The sequence below is a fragment of the Balaenoptera ricei genome, chromosome 4, assembly GCF_028023285.1.
Source record: "Balaenoptera ricei isolate mBalRic1 chromosome 4, mBalRic1.hap2, whole genome shotgun sequence".
In the NCBI taxonomy this organism is placed as follows: domain Eukaryota; kingdom Metazoa; phylum Chordata; class Mammalia; order Artiodactyla; family Balaenopteridae; genus Balaenoptera; species Balaenoptera ricei.
The window spans coordinates 2,412,411-2,434,114 of NC_082642.1; the positions used below are offsets into that span (position 1 = coordinate 2,412,411).

A 21,704-nucleotide genomic window follows, 5' to 3' on the forward strand; every position below is an offset into this window, starting at 1 on the left:
CAATGGCTCCTGTTCCTCATTCCTCCCCGATTTGTTCCGGGACCACGGAGGCGCCCTAGTTGGCAGACCCAAACATACACAGTCTCCACGTCTGAGCTCTGGGGCATTCAGACTTTGGAGAGCTTGTAACCATTACTTCTGCCCCCGGTCTGTTCCTACAATTTGGTTCCGGCAAATCCATTTTCCTCATAATCAGCTTTGTTTGCTTTTTCATTTCTGAAATCTGTTCTGAAGATAAAGCCTCTCTGCATGCCCACACGCACATTAATCCTCCTTGTTCAGAAAGCCAGGCAGGCTAACTACCCACGCTCCCCAGCACCTTCCATAGCACCTCCCTGGAGACTTCCCCGTGATTATCTACACTGACGGTGTCTCTCACCACCCAACATTATTGGGACCCACCATTCCTGTCTGAAGAAGAGTTGAGGTAAGTTATAAAAATAGGGAGACGCACCGAGAATAAACCAGCTTTTCTCAGCACTTTCCATGAGCTTAGCTTGCTCTTCTGCAATCTTTACTGGGCCTTTTTTTTCTCCCCCTAAGTAATGAACTTGAAAAGCTATTTTCCCTCATTGGCATGGCTTGTATTTTCTCCCCCGCACCCCCCATCACACCCACAGGTATTTCCATCTCTGCATGGGACCTCTTTCCAACTCAGGATAGGCATTTCTTCTTTCATTCCGTATTAGTTCACCTCGTCAACTTTCATTCCCCCTCACTCCTGAGGAAAGGGGAAGAGGGGGATGCGGGTGGGTGGGAGTGCTGGGGTCCACGGAGGCCGCTGCAAAGCCTGTACAGCATTGCCAAGTCAGGCCTCCTGCCTCGCACATGAAACAGAGGCCGTTCACCTGGACTTCCTCAGTGTCCCCTCCTCCAAAGTATCCTCACCTCCTGGTCACAAGCGGTAGCAGACACCTAGTTTTCTGGGGTTTTGTTTTTGTTAATATTTATTTATTTTTCTGACCCAACACCCTTCGCTACTTTTCTGCCAACAGCACCCTGGTTTTCCTCAAGAACGTCCTCACCCTCAAACCTTCATTCTGCAAACCAGTGATTAATTTCTGTTCCTGTTATCTGCAACAAAACAAGAGACCTACCCCTATCTGGGGAGAAAGTGTCCTTCCTTCTATCCACCAGTGTGCTTGATCACATCTCCTCCTATCTCCTTGGGTCCTTATTCTATCGTTATCTCCTCTCTCATCTTCAGTGCCTTGTGTTTTCCTCAAGTCTCTTACACGCTTAAAAAAACCCCCAAAAAACCCTCAGTTGTGTTCTGAGCTCTCCCATTGCCTTGGCTACCCCAGAGCCTCCCTTTTCTTCCCAGGTAGCTTACCAAGGTCATCTGATCTCAGACTCTTCCCTTATTTACCTCTCATTACTCATCAGCCAACAACTGTCTAGCTTCCTTCCCCAGCACGTCATTAAAACTGTGCTCATTAAAACCAGAGGTGACCTCTTAACAGTCCTTTCCTGTGGTTGCCTTTCCGTCCTCAGCTTCTTTATCTCCTCTAGGGGATGTTATAGTGTTGACCTTGCCCATATTTTTCATCCTCTCCTTCCTTATTGTCCTCTGCAGTCTTTGACCTTTGTTTTCTAATCTTCGCTACCTTTCATCTTCTGTCCCCTGCTTCACATTGGACTCCAGAGCTGGTCCTCATCTCTCCTCCCTTCTCTCACTGCTCTCTCCTCCTGCGTGTGACTTCATCCACCCAGTGCCTCCTGTTATTGTTCACAGGATGCCTGAGTTCCATGTGGGCATTTCCAATTGCCTGTGAATACCCTGTTCAACAGGTTACAGGGACCTCAAGCTTACAGAGCCCCGCACATAGTAGATGTCAATAAAGAACTGTGAAAAGCATAAATGAAAACATCCCCAACATGTAAGACACTGAACGCAAGGCATAGAGAATTTCCTGCCATCCTGGCAAAGTTATTTTGAACTTCTGTCCTTTTGCACATGGTTTCCCCACTACCTCCTTTTCCTTCAAGTGCCTACTTTGCTGCTTATTCTTCCTTTAAATATCAATTCAAGCATTACTTCTTCTAGGAATCCTTCCCTGGATGACACATACCTGCAAAGGTACTGCACACACACAATTATTTTCTTTGGCCTCTGGGATCCTATAATGCCTTATAATTCATTTAAAAAATAGTTATAACACATTATGTTGTTTTGATTTGCTTATTTATATTTCAGTTTGTGTCACTAGACAACAAACAAGTCTGGTCTTATCTCTGCCTCTCACTGGCCATGGGACATTCATAAAGTCATTGAACTTCTTGGAATGTCAATGTCCTCACCTAACAAATAGAGGGAATAACACCAGCCCAGCTTCGATCATAGGGCAGCTGGGAATAAGAGGCTGCATATGGGTGGGCTTTGTAAACTCAACAAAGGAAAGTTGTGGCTTCTGCAAGGAACAGAGAGCCAGGCAAACAGCATTTTATTCTCCATTCTGCTGTTCATCAGCCCTGTGAAACTAGAGTTAATTTTCATGTTTGAAGAAATCTGGGTTGTGGAATATAGGAGATAATGCATGCAATATTGCTTTGTAAAGGGTAAGTGTCTAATGCAAGACATTGCTACTTTTTTTTTTTTTTTTTTTTGCGTGGCATGTGGGATCTTAGTTCCTCGACCAGGGATCAAACCTGCGCCCCCTGCATTGGAAGCACAGAGTTTTAAACACTGGACCACCAGGGAAGTCCCAAGATATTGTTACTTTATTATTATTTTGTCTTAACCTACTCTAAACACAAAACTAAATTAAACTATATCAGTGCAATGGTCAACAAAGGGAGAAGTAAGGGAGACTTACATGTTGAATATAGCCGTTGTATATTTATATCACAGGAATGACACTGGTTTAACATTTTAAATTTATGTGGCCTATCATGAGAGCTCACTTTTACTGAGCACTCACTTTGAACATCATGTTAAGCACTTAACCTACATTTTTAAAAAAATCTAATCTTTACAACAACTTACCGAAGTAGGTATTGTTAATGGCCGAGCAGGGTGTGGTCCCCACATCTGTCTCAATGTAGCTGAAGTTTGTGCCACTCACCACTGCGCTCTGCCGCCCATCTCTAGTGGGAAAGGCGAAGGGACTGGCTCCCAGGACTCAGTGATGCTGAGGGCTGCGGCCAATGGAGTCCTGCTTTAAGTTCTCTACCCAATGGACCAGAAAGGCTGACATTTCTGCTGTAATTTTCCCACATAAAGCTTTTGGACTGGAACTATCTAGTACTAGGAATTAAACCTCCTTATTGGTGTACCTTCTAAAAAATGATGTTTGACAAATAAATACTTGCTATTTGCAAACTGTCATGAACAAATCAAGCTTCCCAAGGCAAGTATTATAAAATGTCCTCAGGATGAGGTTCAAACGCTGAAGTAACTCAGGAATTCATGGCCAAAATGAGTGAGGAGAGGAAACAGAAGTTAGTCTTTCACTCCTCTCCATCCCTTTATTTCTCTTCCTACTTTAAGGCAGCATGTTCACAGCAGGGTCACAGAATCAAAGAGTTGAAGAACAAGAAGGTTCTCAGAGATGGAGACATAGGTTCTCATCCAACTGCCTTCTTTGAGAAACCAAAGCCCAGAGAGGTTAAATGAGTTTCCTAAGGCCACACAGCTGGTAGGCATCTGGTTACTGCCTATTGGTGAGTGATAGTTAAGACCTGTCATTCAATGTTCACAACAGCTCAGTAAGGTAGCTACCATTATCACCCTCATTTTACAGTTGAAGAAACTGAAGTACAGAGAGGTTGAGTGACTTGTCCAGTGAAGGCAGTGCCAGGAGTCTACCCCAGGCCATTTGGCTCCTCTTCACTGCTTCCTTCTCCTGGGTCTTCAATGACACATCCCGTTCTCCCATAGGACAGACGCAGCCGGGGAGCCCATCCCTCATCTGGCCTGTACAGACAGAAGCCTTTAAGAGCCCTCCTCTGGTCAATACCTGAGGTGAGTTCAACCCCTTTTGTTTTAGTTTGCCAAGGCCTATCACAGTCGGGGCTGGAAAGGTCATTTGCTCCAGGCCTACTGACCATGAATGGCCTCATATTTAGATCTTTGACGTTCCTCTTACTGTGGCCATACACACAGTCTCAGAGAGACATAGACAAGGTAGGAATAAATTATCTTTATCACACAACCTGACAACAGAGCTTACCTTAAAAACTTAGTGGGTTTTTTTTAACATAAATTCTTTTGTTATTCTGTAACTGACAATTATTTTACACTTTACATTTCATGTTAAAAGGGTGGATTTATAGGATATAAAGATTTAAAAGCACTTCAGCTTTTGTAACCTTCATTTTACATTTCTTCTTCCTTTTACCCTTGAACTGCCAAGGTCTCCCTTGAACTTGGAGGGGCTTTGTCTCTTACTTCCCGAAGCCTCTCCAAATTATTCTTTATGAAAAATAAAAATGAGATTAAGCTCTCCATTTAAGGATTGGCTGCAGCAAGGGCGATTAAATCTGCCCAGGTTTCATATACCCTGGCTCTCAGGAAATTTCCAAGGCTTTTGTGACATTCTTCCCCCACCCAGCTGTAATTGTTTTTCAGTAGATAAAAATTGCTTTGTGGATTTGCCCTGTTCTGTTGGGTTGAAATAACAAAAGGAGACAGTTTCTGCTACTCAGCTACCTTGAAGTCTTGTGTTTAGCCTAGAAACTCAGGGCTGCCTGTGTTTTCCAAGTTAGGAAGATACTAACTGGTCACCTGCTGCCCTTTATAATTTTTTTTTTTTAACATCTTTATTGGAGTTTAATTGCTTTACAATGGTGTATTAGTTTCTGCTTTATAACAAAGTGAACCAGTTATACATCTACGTATGTTCCCATATCTCTTCCTTCTTGCATCTCCCTCCCTCCCACCCTCCCTATCCCACCCCTCTAGGTGATCACAAAGCACTGAGCTGATCTCCCTGTGCTATGCGGCTGCTTCCCAGTAGCTATCTATTTTACGTTTGGTAGTGTATATATGCCCATGCCACTCTCTCACTTTGTCACAGCTTACCCTTCCCCCCTCCCCACGCCCTCAAGTCCATTCTCTAGTAGGTCTGTGTCTTTATTCCCATCTTACCACTAGGTTAAAAAATTTTTTACCCTTTCTGCTAATATGCTTTCAGCCTACAAGCACGTATTAAACGCTCATGACGTGTCTGGCGTGTGCTGCCCTCCAGTAGCTGAAGACTTGCAAGATAGGTAAAACTTGAGAGGGAAGAACCGTATGTTGTATCCAGTCTATAATGTCTCTTTTCATATTTTGTTATTATAATAAATAACTGTAAGTCACTCGTTTGCCAGAGACCAGTGAGGTCCTCCAGGACAGAGATGCTGCAAGTAATTCATCTTAAACCCTGTGCCTGGTCAGGCATAGACAGTTGATGAATATTTATTTAATGAATGAAAAAATGAAATAATCACAAGGTTTTATCAAGAGTTTGCTGCAATAAAATGAGTTTGAAACCATTTCAAGTATTCTCTAAGAGGCAAAGATTTAAAGATTCACCATTTTTTTTGTTTCATTGCCTTCTGGTTATAAAGAATAGTTTTTATGAGGAAAATTGGCTTTGGCTTTGCTTATGTTGCATGCAGAGTTAGAATGACCATTATAATTTATAATTTCAACACCTATTGGTTATACTGAGTATTTATCATATGCAAAATACTGTGAAAACTGAGGGGCAGATTTAATTGGGTTTTACTAAAATTGATTAGCATTGCAATTAATTTAAACACTAGTTTCCCTGGTTTCTTTTTCTCATGCGAAAAATCTACCCTGAATACCCCCGTTTCAAATTGCATTTCTGTAATTTTCCAAAAGTTATCGTAGACCCTAGTCTGAGGTATCTTATTTTTCTCTAAATAGAATCACGTCTCAGGAAGTGAAACAACAGTGTCAGCAGGCAAGACAAGACAATCTCTAGAGGAAGAAGAGAGTACTGACCTGCTAGGGGTATTTGAGCAGAGACACAGAATGGGGGAGGGTGGGGCAAGGGAGGGGGAAGGAACTAACATTTGCTGAATGAACTTCCCTATTTGACGTGACGCTCCCAGGCATCCTGTGGTGGCCACTGTGGATCCCACCTTTTTCAGGTAAGGAAACTGGAGCTCAAAAGGTTCATCTTTGCAAAGTCACAGAGCTGGCAAGTGGCAAGGCTGAGATTTGGCCCTGGGTCTGTTACCTCCCAGGGCCATGTTGCTCTCTAATCAATTTCCTTGACCCCTCAAGGGGGACGGTGGGAGAGGCACAGTTCAGGAAGGGCATTAATTCCTCAATCCTAGAGGTCAGGGACCAGCCCTCAGCTTCTTTTGTGTCTGGTCTCTCTCCCTTTCCAGTGACCTGCTTTAGTCCTGTACACCAGCTCCTGATAGATGGGTTTTGAAAGACCAGATACCATGCCAGAGTACCCTAGTGCCCTGTGGCATGATAAATGTGTCCTTGGAGTACTTAATCTTATAATCCTGGCACTGGGCTTTTGGTATTGTTGATTATTTCAGTGCCAAAAAAAAAAAAATAGAAAGACACTATTGTCTTTATAGCACTTATATGTGGAATCTAGAAAATAGTACAAAGGAACTTACTTACAAAACAGAAACAGGCTCACAGACACAGAAAACACACTTACGGTTACCAAAGCGGAAAGGTGGGGGAGGGATAAATCAGGAGTATGGGATTAAAATATACACATTACTCTATAGAAAACAGATAAACAACAACGATTTAGTATACAGCAGCACAGGGAACTACATTCAATGTCTTGTAATAACCTATAATAGAAAAGAATCTGAAAAAGAATAGATATAGATATTCTTTTATATATATTATATATATATTCTATGTATATAACTGAATCACTTTGCTGTACACCTGAAACTAACACAATATTGTAAATCAACTACACTTCAAAGAAAATTTTTTTTAAATTATACATTTAAAGAAATATATTTTTAGGCAGAATAATACATTTCACAACAATTTACAAATGATTTTACTTTACAACCCTGTTCTTAACTTTTTGGAGTTTTATTAGAAAGACGTCTAATAAATAATAATAGTGTTTTGGTCTTCACGTCTGCTCCCTGACCTCGTTCCCCCACAAGCCCCCTTACCTGAGTAGTTCCAACAGCCCAGACCTGTGTGGATTAGTACTGATCTCAGTAGTGGATGACTGCAAGTGGTGATCCAGCTCAAGGTCAACTCCTCCACCCCTCCTAGTGCTGAAAATGCAGTAGCACTCACTGTCCTAACAGGAGGGAGAATTTTATCCCTATACAGGGAAATTGCAGTAAGAGGCACAAACTGCCGAAGGGAATTCAAAGTGAACTCATTATACTGTCTCTGTTTATGAAAACTTTATTTTGCATAAAATTCAATATATTTTCTTTCTTTCTAAAGAGGAAACAACTTTAATGATATTTAGTATATCTTTGACCTTTAAAACCTTGTCTGTAAAAGACTGATTTTTTTTTTTTTTATTTCTAAGAGTTAATCTGCTATGATGTGACGGAGCAACTTGAGAACTGACAAAAATATTAAGATCGATGAAAGACGAATGTGAAAGTTGGAAGATAAATTTTACGTAAGACAAAATTACCACTTTTAATTTAATGATATTTGTTTAAACTTAAATTAACTACATCCCTCCTATGTGACTAAGGGTATAAGTCCCAATATTCTCTGTGGATTCTGTTTTCTGAACTGTGTCAAAGAAGCTCTCCCTGTAAATCCAGGGGCTTCTCCTATAGTGAAATGTGAGTTTAAAGCATGCACCTTCATACGGTGAGGTTTGGTGAAGGAACTAGGCTAGCAGTTCCTTCTAGAATTATTATTTAATTCTTCCCTACCTCCCTCTTTTTTAAAAAGAAAAATTTGGGGCTTTCCTGGTGGCGCAGTGGTTGAGAGTCTGCCTGCCAATGCAGGGGACACGGGTTCGAGCCCTGGTCTGGGAAGATCCCACATGCTGCGGAGCAACTGGGCCCGTGAGCCACAACTACTGAGCCTGCGCGTCTGGAGCCTGTGCTCCGCAACAAGAGAGGCTGCGAGAATGAGAGGCCCGCGCACCGCGATGAAGAGTGGCCCCCGCTTGCCACAACTAGAGAAAGCCCTCGCACAGAAACGAAGACCCAACACGCCATAAATAAATAATTCTTTAAAAAAAAAAAAAAAAGAAAAATTTGAATTTTACAACGCAAGGTGTGCACTTCTGTTCCACCTGGACTTTGAAAGAGTGAGCACATAGATATCTTATGCCCCAGCTATTCTACTCCTATGCATCTTAAAGAAATGAATACGTCTGCTCACAAAAATACATAAACAAGAATGTTCATGGTGGGTGGCTTTATTAATAATAATTCAATGGAAACAACCCTAATATCCATCAACAATAAAATGAATAAGTAAACCATGGTATATTCATATAATGGAATGTCATCCTGGAATGAAAAAGATCAAACCACTGATAGACACAACAGTACAGATGAATCTCAGACATGTAATATTATGCGAAAGAAGCCAGACCCAAAAGGATACATTCTGTTTGCTTTCATTTATGTGAACTTTCAGAACATGAAAATTAATCTATGGTAGAAGAAGTCAGAATAGCGGTTACCTCTGGGGAGGTGGTATTGACTGGGAAGATGTATGAGGAAAGTTTCTGGGGAGATGGAAATGTTGTTAGATCTTGATCTTCCTGATCTGTGCTCCAGGAGCATACACAGATGAAAAAATTTATCAAGTTGTACACTGAATACTTGTGTACTTTACCACATATAAATTATACTTCAATAGAAATATTAAAGAAAGAAACAAAGAAAGACCTGTAGCAGGAAAAACTACCCATCAATGCTATACCAAGAGGTTTGGAGATATAGTAATTCCTGCATTTTCTTTGCTAAGGAGCAGATTGTGCATCGTTTTGTATACTGGGCATTGTGTTAGTAACTTTATTTTTCCTTTTAATTCTCACTCCCACCTGGGAGGTGTGCAGAACAGGTATTTATCATCCCTATGTTAATTAGTCTGAGGTGACACTGCAAATAAATGTCAGAGTGGGAATTACATCCAGGACGTGTTGTTGCCAAGATGGGTGCCCTTTCTATTCTACTGAGCTGCTTTCCACGGCAAACTTTATTTGCAAATAAAGATAAAAAAGCAAAGGGTGACACTCTCTTCAAACAACAACAACAAAGAGTAGTAGAAGACAACAGAGGGTCTTCATCAGAAGACACTCTGGCCCTCCTTGGGTGGCTGACCAGGTCTGTTTATGTACAGATGGACTCACTAAGGTTTCAGGGGCATAGGGCATTGCTCCTCCCAGGGGCTGCCAGATAATACAGAGGATGCCTGGGTAAATTTGAATTTCAGACAAATGATGGATAATTATTTTAGTATAAGTATGTCCAAAGTATTACATGCAGGATACTTATACTGAAAAATTATTGGTGATTTATCTATCTGAGATCCAAATTTAACTAAGTAACTGTGGGGTTTTTTTTGCTAAATTTGGCAACTTATCCTGCTCCCATCCAATCTGTTTTCATGATACCTGTAAGTACTAGAGCCTTTCATTTCACAGTTAGAGCTTAGGTGTAACTAACCAAGCACACACACAAACACAACCTTGAAAGAGTTTTGGTGAGGAAAGGAGAATTGTTGAGCCCCGGGGTTCAGGGTACGGAAAGGGAAACTTTGTAGGGAAATTTTGCATCAAAAATTTTGTCTTGTTCATTTTTTGTTAAAAGATCTTTAACCTTCAAAAAAAGGGAAGAGGGGAAGATCTCCTAGCTTTGTAGATGAATTATGACAGAGTTCCTTCACATTTCTGGTTTATTTGTCCATAGTGTTGGAAGCAGGGAGGTAGAGGGGCTAAACACTGGGTCCCTCTTATGCCTTCATGGTATTGTGCTATAGCCATTTCCATTTGGCAATTTGTTAAGGAAAATGAAGTGTCTCCACAAAATTGCCAACTACTAAAATAGCACCAGCTGCAATTTTTGAGGGGGGAATTGATTTTTCATATTCTCCAGACAGCTTCTTTTTATAAATAGACGGTTTGTGTTAAGGTGGTCAGATGGCTCTGAGATGCCACTTACTGGGGAGGGGAACTCTTAAGGGCACTTACCATTCATGCAAAGAACTTTCATGAACTACAGAAATCTCTGAAATTTTTCCATTTAAATTCAAGAATCTAATCAACCTGCCCAGGTATTGGATTAGCCACAACGACACAGTTATGACTTTCTGCTTCCCTTGCAGGTTTCTCAAAATACTCCAGGGACCACGTCCCTTCCTTCTGCTAACTATATGCTTATTCTCAGTAGCTAAATAATATTATTCTTGAGAGCCGTGTGGTTTAAATGTAAATGCCGTTAAGACTTTAAAATGAGACACACACAACCTATATGCTGCATGAAAGTTCACAGTGAGCAAAGGGGTTTCCTATTTGAATGTTAATAAAACAAAATTAAGATGCAGAGATACTGGATTCCCCTTCTAACTAGGTAATGATTCCAAATTATAGCTCTAAATGTGGGCTCAGGTGGCAGTGCGGCAGTCTTTGCTGCAGGCTCTGGAGTGTTCCTCCCGTTAATTTAAAGAACGAGATGCTGGGAATTCTCAAATCCCGATTTGGAGTTCTCCCTCAAGTGACCTTAGAAGATATTATGGCTGCTGAGAGCTGGATGCTGCATTGGTATACTTTCCATATTCCAGTGAGGGGCATGGGGGAGGCTATCATGCACAACTTCATTAACCCTGCAACCTCAGGAGATCAAAATTCTGTTCTCCATTTTCTTATTTTTTAATGGATGTCTATTGAGCACTAACTGTGGACCAGCCCTCTTCTAGGTGCATGGAACTTGAATAAGGCTGCCAGTATCCTTACTATTAAGGAGTTCATGTTTCAGCATAGGAGACAAACCACAAATCAGTGACTGAGTCATGATTCCATATTTTCTCCCTCCACCATCCTCTAGCATCATCCTTCTACAGTTTCAATTTCTGCTCAGTTATTCAAAGTCTACCCTCTTCTCATCCTGTCATTTATTTTAAACATGATAGGAGAAGAAGAGGGAACATATAGTCTCAAAAGAGAAACTGTAGACCATAAATATTTGCTATTTTCCATCTTCAGTATTCATGAAAATGCCATATTGCATGCATGTTCTTGAGGGCTAAGAACTTCTATCTTTCATTAACTTTTATGTCAGAGGCCAAGTATAGAACAAAATACTAAGTGTTCAACAGAGAGGAAGAGAAAAGCTTGGAAGAGGAGCACTTCCCCCTCCTGTCCTAGCCTTTCTGAACAGTGAGCCCACCCTGCTAGTCTGGAAGTGTGTTCACCCTTTGTGCTTTCTCAGTCTGCACGTACAATTTAATTTCTGCAATTTTTCAAAACTTGTTTGCCTGGGTCATGTCTGGTCTGCATCCATTTGGAACGTACAAGATTGTAAACTCTTGGAGGTGGGACCTTGTCTATTTTAATTCATTTTGGGAAGGGTAAGGCTGGGGCTAAACGCTTTGCAAGATTGTGAGCAATCAGGAGTTGAAATTCAAGATGAAAGGGCTCAGGCTCTTCCTGACAAAATAGCTTGATTTGTCCTGGCCCCCAAGTCACTTCCCAAGTCAGAGCAGACAAAAGAGCACAAGGTGGTCCAGCAGGAGCCTAGACTCAAAGGAAAATAAAAAGGAAATATCCAAGTATAAAAGCATGCAGTCACTATGATAACAATTGTGAAAAAATATGGATGCATAAGAGCGAACACTGAAAAGTGGTGCAAAGCTAGGAGAGTTGTATTGGAAAGGGAGAATCTGGGGGGATTAAAATTGCCTGAATAATGTAGCTGACATTTTGTGGGGTTAAGGGAATTTTAATGGCAATAAGCATCTTCCTGAGGTCAGGAGGAAGATGAGCCTCTTGCCCTCATTTGTCTCCTATTCTACTCTAGACAGAGAATAGAAACCAATGGTTATTGACACTATTTATGTACCAGGCCCCTTACACATGTTCTATCACTAAGCATCCCAACCCCCTTATGAAGTAGATACCATTGCTACCACTGACTACGTTTTTCCCATTTAATAAATGGGAAGCCAAGAGCTTTGGCGAACTGACTGGGATCACACAGTAAGTAATTGGTAGAGGCAGGATATGAACCCAGGCCATGTTAGTTCACAGCCCTGCTCTTTAACTCTTTTACTACACAGCCTAGGTTTGGGGCAAGCTTCCTGTCTCTGGGACAACAAACATTAGAAAAACCCTGAATTTCCTCTTCCTTTCCACAGCTCTGGTCTAAGTCCCTCAAGTAACTATTATACTTCATTTCCGGAGAGGACAATCCACATTTTCATCACTAATGGATTGTGTTTGATATTAAGCTTTGATTCTACCTCCTTCCTGGGTGTTGTCCTTCCCATGATCTCTCCTTGGACACACCTTCTCTGATAGTTAAGTACAAAGGGACTTTTAATGAAACAGATTTTTGAACACTGCTTCTTTTTCGCATTCAGATGGCTATGTTTATTTGCATTGCAGCTTTAAACCACCCACAGGTATCATCGATTCTGTGCTGAGAGGCACATACTCCAGATTAATTCCTAATACATGTTGTCATGAGCTGATGATCATTTGATATTCATCAAAGGACTTGGATTCATGCTCAGCTGAGGTCTGAGGGGAGAACTGCTGACATGAAAAATGGACTGAGTTTAACTAGAATTAAGCACTCTACGCTGGTGTTCAAATACACCTCATTTATCACGCAAACATCTCAATTGCTTGGAAGAAGGTAAAGGACTGTGCAAGTTTAGACTCTTAATTGTCCAACTCAGCCTGAAGCCAGAGGAATGGAACAGATTGCCTCTGATACTTCCTTCAGATTGATAATTCTGTACCCTCTTTGGCATGCTACCCTGGCACTGCTCTTAAAATTACAGGAATTGAGCAGGTAGTGACAGAGAGAGTGCTAAGTATTGCGTGGAACAGAGAGAAAATAAGTGTTCAAATGTCAAGTACATAAGCAAAGCGCACCTAGGCTACTGCAATGGACTTGAAGTTTGTCACTTCTGTTTAGTTGTTGAAATGGAAATGCAGTTGTGGAGTCTTGCCTTGGAGCATCCTAGTCTTGGAGGACATGGGTTAATGTTGAGATTTTGTACCATATTATGAAGTTGCCTTGCAAAGGGGAGCAGTCTATGCCACCCCAAAATGTGGCACTTTGGCACGTGGATTATTTTGAGCTGAAACAATCAAGACCCAGCAGACTCAGGAAAAACTCTTACTTCTCTCTTTACTGTCTAAAAGAATTTAGATAGCGGGCCTGGCCCAGAAAAGGAGCTAATACCAGGGGTATTTTTTTATCTGGAAGACTTACTTGCATGACAGGATAAACATTTGCTTTTCTTAACTTTCTGTGAATTACCCTCCTCCCCTTTGAAGCCCCAAGCCCCCATCCCTTTCCTTAGCTCAGGATGGAATATAAGCCTTAACTGCTGGACTGCCTTTGGGTCTCATATTTTTATGGCTCCTGTATGTACAAAACTAAATTTGTTTTTCTCCTGTAATCTGTCTTAAGCCAATTTTTATTGTTAGACCAGTCACAGAATCTAAAAGGGTAGGAGGAACATTTTTCCTCCCCTACACTTGTAAACATCCCTAACTATAATAAAAATAACTGCTGAAGTGTAGAATTCACAGATATCTTAACACTCCTGTAATAAGCACTACGCTTGATCAGCTTAATTGGATTATTTTGTAAATGAGTATGACAAAATGCTAAATGAAAACATTTTCAAGTAATAATATAATTGGTTTGGGCTGGACATACAGTCAGAGAAGCAAAAACAAATGAACAAATAAGTAATTACTAAAGTACTAAAGTACTGAAGTACTAAAACCTGCAAGGTTGAACTTGATAAGGTATAACCACTTGTCAAACGATGGGGCATTTAAGTAAGTTTCTCAAAGAGTTACCTATACTCACCTGATACACAGTAGTGTTATAAATCTTAAATGTGATCTGGGGTTAAAATCAATTATTTTTTCTGAGACAACATAGTGGTTTCTCTAGTTAATATAACTAGCTTCGCCTTGGGCATCCAGGCATTCACACCGGAGTGCCAATTACACAGATTCATTGTCCCTGCTCTTTCTGTGGCAGCTCGGGAGACGGTATCCTGACTCTCTACTCACATGACCAGAAAATCGGCTGCCACAGACCGTGTCTGAGACGGGTCGAAGAGCTGAACTGGACTTCTGAGGGTGGACTGCTCCTATTCTAAGAATTGTTCTTTAGTTCCCAAGGAATTTACCAGCAGAAGACATTACTATGAATAAGTCGTTCAAATTTGTGCGTGAGAGTAAAATTCTAAACAGTATTTTTTTCTAGGAGCCAGTGGATGCATAATTAAATGAAATGGTCTGGAGAATAAATATCTCCCCCCCTTTATTCAATAATAATAAAGATAACTATAATGCCAACAAAACAATAATAGTGTGTATCACTGATTGAGTATTAGTTCTGTGTTGTGTACTTTTCTAAGTACTTTACATGTATTAACTCCATCCTCATATGAACCTATAAAGTAGATACTATTATTATTTCCAATTTCAGATGAGGAAACTGAACTACAGAGAGTGCTTAATTAAGGTCATGTAACTAGTACGGATTAAAACCCAGACAATTTGTCCCCAGCAATCTTGCTCTTAATTTCAATGCCACAGTTGCTTCAAAAACAGCAGGAGAGTGTTCCCTGGTTGCCTAGTGGTTAGGATTCTGGCTTTCACTGCTGTGGCCCAGGTTTAATCCCTGGTCAGGGAACTGAGATCCTGCAAGCCGCACAGCCAAAACAAACAAACAAACCAGGAATACAAAGGTTTGATACTTATCGGATGTTTGACTGAGTTCACACGAGCACACGATAGGTTTTCCTCTGCATTTAACTGTTCCTTTACTACTCTTTCCTACCTACGTAGTTGTTTCTGATTAGCAATCACCCATCAACTTAGAAAACTTAGAAAGTACAGAAGAGCACAAATATGGAAAATCACCCATAATCCCATCACTATACATTTTCCAGTGTTTGATAAGTAGGTAAATAGATAGATAGAAAGATAGACAAACAGACAGATATATGTAGGTGTACATATAGATATAGATATATAGATACAAGTACAGGTAGAGATAGATAGTTGTTAGATAGATAGATAGAAAGATAGATAGATAGATAAGGCTCTGTAAGAACAGCTTCTTTGTCTGTTTTATTTACTGTGGTATTTCAATCTCCTGGAACAACGCTTGGCACAGGGTGGGGGTTCAAAAATATTTGTTTAATAAACACAGATAAATAATTCACTTACTTATTCCAAAATTATTTACTCAGAGCCTTCTCTGTGCCAGGCACCATTCTGAGTAGTGGGGCTATAGCAGTGATAAACAGAGATCCCTGCCCTCATGGAGCTTATATGCTACTGTGGACTGTCTGACAATGAACAAATAAACAAATTACATATATGCTTGTGTGTGTATGTGTGTATACGTATATGCACATATATACACACATATACACACACCAAGTGTTAGTAATGTCAAATGGTGGTAAGTTTCATGAAGAAAAATGCAGGGAAGGGGGATGGGGAGTATAGGGTAGGGGTGGGGTGGCTATATGAAATAGGGAGCTGTGAAGACCTCACTGAGAAGGTGCTCTTTGAGAGATGAGACCTGAAAGTGGTGAAGGGGTAGTCATGCAGTTGGCTGGGGAAGAACAGGCAGGTAAATGTAGGTACAAGGCACTGGAGCATGAGTGGACTTGGTCTGTGTCAGGAACATCCAAGAGGCCCATGTGGCAGGAGTAGAGTGAGCAGAGGCAGGAAGAATGAAGAGGGCCAGGAAGTACTGTGGAGTTGGGAGTGTCAGATCAGGTAGGGCTCTGCTGGACCACTGTAAGGGCTTTGGCTTTGACTCTGAGTGGACGGAGAGGCACTGGAGGGTTCTACACAGAACAGTGACATGAAAATAACTTAGGGTTTAAAAGGATCCTTCTGTCTGCTGGGTTGCAAGTAGGCTGTGTAAGGGCAATAGCATTAGGACCAGTTAGGAGGCCATGGCAGTAACCCAGGGGAGGGATGGGAGTTGAGTTGGATGGCAGCAGTGGAGGAGGTGAGGAACAGTTGGAATTTGGATATATTTTGAAAGAAGGGCTAGTGAGATTTGCTGACAGATTAGATGTGGGGCAGGAGAGAAAAAGAAGGGCCAAGAATGATTCCCAAGTTTTGTCTTTTGCAACTAAGAGGATGGAGGAAATTAACTGTAATTAATTGAGATGGAGAATGCTGGAGGAAAGGCAGGTTGGGTGGGGTTGGGGAGTCAGGAGTTTGGTTTTGGACACAGAATGTCTAAGATCCAAGCAGAGATGTCAAGTGGGCAGTTGCAGGTACAAATCCAGAGCCTGAGGGAGAAATTCATGCTGGATACTGTGATGTGAATATCTAATTACAAAATTTAGATTATCTTATGAATAATATGGTAATCTACTGTTTTGATTTAACAATATATTATGAACACTTTCTCATTTTAAATAAAATGATATATGTTTAAAATGAACATCAACCAAACACTTGAGGTTAAGAATAGCTCTGGAAAACCACATTTGTTATTTTGCTTAATCCTCACACAAACACCATGGTGTAGTTATTTTGATGCTCATTTACATCAGGAACTGAGGCTTCAATGAGGTAAAATGACTTGCTCAAGGTCACCACCAGCACGTGGGGGGATAGGATACAAACTTGTATTTTCCAAGGCATTTTCTACACCATGTTTGCCTCTAAGGTAACATTCCCAGTTTCACTTTTCTCGAGCTATGACAAATCTATAGAAAGTTTACTGCAGCTAAATATCTGTTAAGTGTCTCAGGATGTTGCTCAAAAATAGAATCTATAATGACACACTCTATGTATTGCATAACATGGTGATGCGCAACTTCTATCTAATCTGATCATTTGCAGATGGCATAAATTCACATAATGGTTCACATACACCATGGTAATCATTTCCTCAGTGTTACATAAGCAAATCATTCGTCGCTTTCCTGGTATCCTTGCTCATTTTTGTCCTCTTGGATCTTGGTTGAAGGTCACTGACCTTTCTAATCTCAAGGTAATAAGAGCCCATTGATCTGAGCTGATGAGCTAGAGGGAAATCACTGCTTATTCACAGGGCTTCACCTTTTGAAATCCCTTTAAAAACCAATGGCAGCGTGTTATGGGAGAGGAAGGACAAGGTGTAAGGTCATCACAAATTCTCTTAGAGCCATGGAAGCTGGGCCACTTATGTCCCTTCCGAGCCAGACCTGAGGCCCGTGATACCATAGGGTGCAGGCTAGGAAGCTGAGGAGAGAAGAAATTGGCAAAAAAGGAATAAGTTGGACTTCCCTGGTGGCACAGTGGATAAGAATCTGCCTGCCAACGCAGGGGACATGGGTTCAAGCCCTGGTCCAGGAAGATCCCACATGCTGCTGAGCAACTAAGCCCGTGCGCCACAGCTACTGAGCCTGTGCTCTAGAACCTGCGTGCTGCAACTGTTGAAGCCCACGTGCCTAGAGCCCATGCTCTGCAACAAGAGAAGCAACCGCAATGAGAAGGCCGTGCACCGCAACGAAGAGTAGCCCCCACTCACCACAACTAGAGAAAGTCCACGCTCAGCAACAAAGACCCAACGCAGCCAAAAATAAATAAAATTAAATCTTTAAAAAAAAAAAAAAAAGGAAAAAGTCATGAGTTCACACAGAAAATCAGAGTGACCACTGGCAGAATTTTAATTTTTCTGCAATGCAAGGAGCTGCATTCATTTTTAATGCACACCAACAGAACGACTCAATCCAATTTTGAAAGAAGGTTTACAGGTAATATATACTCTTCTTCAGAATGGAATTGGAATGGTGTTGCTGCTAGGTACATTCATATGAAATAAGCCCAAGATTTTTTTTTTTTTTTTTTTTTTTGCCACATCGTACAAGGCATTTTCTCTTTTGAGTACTGTAGAATGCACTGCCCTTAAAATACTCATATTTTGTGCATAGTGGTTATATAGTTCTTTGTTGATAAACTTTGTAAGCAGCCATAGTCTAAAACAATAATGATAAGCTCTACTGTTTCTTGAGGACTTTTCATCCATCAGATCTCCTGAGAAGTATTTTAAATACTGGCTAATTTTATTCTCATCGAAACCATGTTTTACCAAGGGGAAACTAAGCCATCTTTTCTCATGGGAGGCCACACAGGTGGGAAGTTGGGGAGTGGAAGTCTGATCCAAAGGCTGGCTCAGGCTCTTTCTTCCAAAATATTGGGAAAAAAATCAAGGAAAACCAAAATTATAATCATTTCCATTGGTATATGCAGTGGTTTCTAATTTGTGTGAAAACTTCTAGCCATTCCCAAGGGACTTCCAAGGAAATTTCAGAGAGCCAAGTTGTTATAAGCTGGTTTGCAGTGAGAGAGGCACCATGAGGGAGGGAAATGGACAGGCACTGCAGGAGGTGAGAACACAGAGAGGTGAGCAGGGCCTCGGCTTCCTCTGGGCTCCTCCTCTGGCCTTTCTGCTATCCTGTGCAGGGCCCAGAGCACAATTCCCTCTCTCCCTATCTCCTTCCCTCCCCTAACATGCAGACCTCATAGGAGAATGGAGCTTATCTGACTCTGGACAGCTGTTGGCAGATGGAGGGACAGAAATGACCAACCAAAATTATGTCATGACCCTCGATTTGGGGTTTTTTATTTATCGATGGTGTTGGTTTGATTTAAGTGAAGGGATGATATGGAATAATCAGGAAAAATTCTTAAGTCTCATTTTGCCAAAAGTTCTAATCCTTTAAAATAAGTCCATTTGCTGGGAGATTCATGATGGCTGAAATGATGAAAAGATTCATTATTCTAAACCTGTGCTGTATAATAGGGTAGCTACTAGCCACATGTGGCTATTGTTCACTTGAAATGTAGCTAATGCAACTGAGAAACTGAATTTTTTATACTACTTAATTTTCCAATCCCTATCAAAATGCCAATGGCATTTTTCATGAACTAAAACAAATAATTGTAAAATTTGTTATGGAAACACAAAAGATCCAGAATAGCCAAAACAATCTTGAGAAAAAAGAACAAAGCTGGAAGTATACATATCCCTGAATTCAGGGGGAACTTCAAGATGACGGAGGAATAAGACATGGAGATCACCTTCCTCCCCACAAATACATCAACAATCTGGAACAACCCCTACAGAACACCTACTGAGGGCTGGCAGAAGACCTCAGACTTCCCAAAAGGCAAGAAACCCCCCAGTACCTGGCCGTGTGGCTGACAGGGTCTTGGTGCTCCGGCCGGGTGTCAGGCCTGAGCCTCTGAGGTGGGAGAGCCGAGTTCAGGACATTGGACCAACAGAGAGACCTCCTGGCCCCACATAATATCAGTCAGCGAGAGCTCTCCCAGAGATCTCCGTCTCAACGCTAAGACCCAGCTCCACTCAAGGACCAGCAAGCTCCAGTGCTGGACAACCTATGCCAAACAAATAGCAAGACAGGAACACACCCCATCCATTAGCAGAGAGGCTGCCTAAAATCATAACAAGGTCACAGACACCCCAAAACACACCACCGGACACAGACCTGCCCACCAGAAAGACAAGATCCAGCCTCATCCACCAGAACACAGGCACTAGTCCCCTCCACCAGGAAGCCTACACAACCCACTGAACCAGCCTGAGCCACTGGGGGCAGACACCAAAAACAATGGAAACTAGGAACCTGCAGCTGTGAAGAGGAGACTCCAAACACAGTAAGTTAAGCAAAATGAGAAGACAGAGAAACATACAGCAGATGAAGGAGCAAGGTAAAAATCCACCAGACCAAACAATGAAGAGGAAATAGGCAGTCGACCTGAAAAAGAATTCAGAGTAATGATAGTAAAGATAATCCAAAATCTTGGAAATAGAATGGAGAAAATACAAGAAAATTTTAACAAGGACCTAGAAGAACTAAAGACCAAACAAACAATGATGAACAACACAACAAATGAAATTAAAAATTCTCTAGGAAGAATCAATGGCAGAATAACTAGGTTAGAAGAATGGATAAGTGACCTGGAAGATAAAATAGTGTACATAACTACCACAGAGCAGAATAAAGAAAAAGAATGAAAAGGATTGAGGACAGTCTCAGAGGCCTCTGGAACAACATTAAATGCACCAACATTCAAATTATGGGGGTCGCAGAAGAAAAAAGAGAAAAAGAAAGGGTCTGAGAAAATATTCGAAGAGACTATAGTTGAAAACTTCCCTAATATGGGAAAGGAAATAGTCAATCAAGTCCAGGAAGCACAGAGAGTCCCATACAGGATAAATCCAAGGAGAAACACGCCAAGACACATATTAATCAAACTATCAAAAATTAAATACGAAGAAATAATATTAAAAGCAGCAAGGGAAAAACAACAAATAACATACAAGGGAATCCTCATAAGGTTAACAGCTGATCTTTCAGCAGAAACTGTGAAAGCCAGAAGGGTGTGGCAGGACATATTTAAGGTGATGAAAGGGAAAAACCTACAACCAAGATTACTCTACCCAGCAAGGATCTCATTCGGATTTGTCAGAGAAATTAAAATCTATACAGACAAGCAAAAGCTAAGAGAATTCAGCACCACCAAACCAGTTTTACAATCAACACTAAAGGAACTTCTCTAGGCAGAAAACACCAGAGAAGGAAAAGACCTACAATAACAAACCCAAAACAATTACGAAAATGGTGACAGGAACATACATACTGATAACTACCTTAAATGTAAATGTATTAAATGCTCCTACCAAAAGACATAGATGACTGAATGGATAGAAAAACAAGACCTGTATATATGCTGTCTACAGGAGACCCACTTCAGACCTAGGGACACATATAGACTGAAACTGAGGGAATGGAAAAAGATATTCCATGCAAATGGAAATCAAAAGAAAGCTGGAATAGCAATTCTCATATGAGACAAATAGACTTTAAAATAAAGACTATTACAAGAGACAAAGAAGGACACTACATAATGATCAAGGGATCAATCCAAGAAGAAGATATAACAATTGTAAATATTTATGCACCTAACATAGGAGCACCTCAATATATAAGGAAAATGCTAACAGCCATAAAAGGGGAAATCGACAGTAACACAGTCATAGTAGGGGACTTTAACACCCCACTTTCACCAATGGACAGATCATCGAAAATGAAAATAAGTAAGGAAACACGAGCTTTAAATGATACATTAAATGAGATGGACTTAATTGATATTTAAAGGACATTCCATCCAAAAACAACAGAATACACTTTCTTCTCAAGTCCTCATGGAACATTCTCCAGGATAGATCATATCTTGGGTCACAAATCAAGCCTTGGTAAATTTAAGAAAATTGAAATCGTATCAAGTATCTTTTCTGACCACAACGTTATGTGACTACATATCAATCACAGGAAATAATCTGTAAAAAACTACAAACACATGGAGGCTAAACAATACATTACTAAATAACCAAGAGATCACTGAAGAAATCAAAGAGGAAATCAAAAAATACCTAGAAACAAATGACAATGAAAACACAATGACCCAAAACCTATCAGATGTAGCAAAAGCAGTTCTAACAGGGAAGTTTATAGCAATACA

At 40.9% G+C, this 21,704-nt stretch overlaps 1 protein-coding gene across 4 annotated transcripts in view; it reads right to left on the reverse strand.

The window, feature by feature from the left end:
* The window catches only part of KCNAB1 (potassium voltage-gated channel subfamily A regulatory beta subunit 1), a 408,264-nt gene that overhangs the window by 167,927 nt on the left and 218,633 nt on the right, over positions 1 to 21,704 (reverse strand). Inside the window, exon 1 of one of the 4 annotated variants that reach the window (XM_059920068.1) lies at positions 7,123 to 7,173. The exons of the other annotated variants lie outside the window; for them this stretch is intronic. The gene's annotated coding sequence lies outside the window, so the exon portion shown is untranslated. Of the gene's footprint in view, positions 1 to 7,122; positions 7,174 to 21,704 lie in introns of those variants that run through there. 4 annotated transcript variants of the gene reach the window in all.